Here is a 1,942-nt window from a genome sequence, read left to right on the forward strand (position 1 = left end):
GGCTAATTTGAAGCATTACGTTAAAACAAGAACACAGAGAAAAATAATCCTAAGCTTTCTGAAGTTCCTCCTACTTGGTGCTCAGATCTCCTTGGATGAGGCCTGAAGACGGGCCTCTAGAGGCTGGATCCCAGCACTGTCCCAACGGGCTCTGCCTTCAGATCTAGCTGCCTCTGCCTGGAGATGAGAACGCCAACAGGAAGCCTCAAGTCCCTGGCTGTCTTCCAACCACTATCTCCTGTTGGCCTGCATCTCAAGCATTTAGCCCCAGTTAAAGGCCTTTCCAAGCCTCTCTGGAAAGGCATCCCCGGTAGACCCTCTCAAGGGAGTGTCCCTGAGCCATGGAAAAGGCAGAGAGTCCAGGCCCAATGGCTGCCAGAGCTTCTTCCTTCCTCTGACCTCACCTCCTGCTAGCCTGTTCCTTCCTCCTTTCCCTCAGCGCTCCTGTCTTTTCCACAACCTGCTCTTGGCCGCCTCGAGTCTGAGTATCAGCTGTTCTTTCTAAATCAGAGGGCTTTTCCCCAGAACCCGTTCCGTACTTTGCAGGACCCAGGGGAAAATGTAAAGGAAGGCAGAGGTTCTCGTTCAAAACTTACTGAGCGTTTAAAGATGATGACAACAGCGCTTTCCACCGAGCTCGGGACCCTTCTCAGCTTGGAGACACAGAGCAAATCCACAAAGGCTGGCCCTGCATTTTCCTCCACGCTTCATCATCACTGTCATCGAGGTCAGCATTTCTAGTTTTTCTCTTTCAGTTCCTTGCTTATTTTCTTTGTAGCACACATATCGCGAGTGTAGACATTCATTCATTAGCTTACATTTTTGGATCTATCTCCCCACCCAACAACAAACCCCCCCCTTTTTTTTTCCCCCAGGGGAAAGCGCGAACGCAGTCCCCCACTACCACAAATTATGCAGTTGAGTTTCCCACATTTGGGGAAATCGCAGGGGTCAGCACATCCGGAGTGCAATGGATAAGCCTCGCCCTGGGAAAACCACCTTCGTGATCATGAACAAACCCCTTTTTAAACCATAAGCTCAGGTCTAACCTTGGCCACCATTGGATGCACAGTGTCTAGAACTGTGTCTGGCTTATGTAGACACCAATTCCCTGGTGGCTCAGATGGTACAAGCATCTGCCTACAATGCGGAAGACCCGGGTTCGATCCCTGGGTCGGAAGATCCCCTGGAGAAGGAAATGGCAACCCACTGCAGTGTTCTTGCCTGGAAAATCCCATGGATGGAGGAGCATTGGTAGGCTACAGTCCACAAGGACACAAAGAGTTGTACATGACTGAGCGACTTCACTTATGTTCAGTTCAGTCGACTTCATGAATTGCAGCACACCAGGCCTCGCTGTCCATCACCAACTCCCAAAGTTTACTCAAACTCATGTCCATTGAGTCGGTGATACCATCCAACCATCTCATCCTCTGTCGTCCCCTTCTCCTCCTGCCTTCAATCTTTCCCAGCATCACTTTTCAAATGAGTCAGCTCTTCGCATCAGGTGGCCAAAGTATTGGAGCTTCAGCCTCAACATCAGTCCTTCCAATGAACACCCAGGACTGATCTCCTTTAGGGTGGACTGGTTGGATCTCCTTGCAGTCCAAGGGACTCTCAAGAGTCTTCTCCAACATCACAGTTCAAAAGCCTCAATTTTTTGGCGCTCAGCTTTCTTTACAGTCCAACTCTCACATCCATACATGACTACTGGAAAAACCATGGCCTTGACTAGGCAGACCTTTGTTGGCAAAGTAATGTCTCTGCTTTTTAATATGTAGACACCCAATAAAACATTCTACCTGGATGGATTGCCTTATACTCTGTTTTCTTCTTGAAGTTACTTTTAACACTGAAATTGTCAGCATATTAAAAAAAAAAAAAAGAATTAACTTCAGCTGTGTCAGAGAGAAAGTAGGAACCTGGGAGAATAATTTAGGCC

The 1,942-nt window shown here is 48.2% G+C and overlaps 1 non-coding gene across 1 annotated transcript; it reads right to left on the minus strand.

Moving 5' to 3' along the window:
• Positions 1 to 872: 872 nt before the first annotated feature.
• On the minus strand, positions 873 to 1,034 carry LOC136156522 (U1 spliceosomal RNA). The gene has a single exon (XR_010661062.1). It is a non-coding gene; the product is annotated as a U1 spliceosomal RNA (small nuclear RNA).
• Between the last annotated feature and the right edge of the window lie 908 nt (positions 1,035 to 1,942).

Source organism: Muntiacus reevesi, chromosome 1 (genome assembly GCF_963930625.1).
Source record: "Muntiacus reevesi chromosome 1, mMunRee1.1, whole genome shotgun sequence".
Lineage (NCBI taxonomy): Eukaryota > Metazoa > Chordata > Mammalia > Artiodactyla > Cervidae > Muntiacus > Muntiacus reevesi.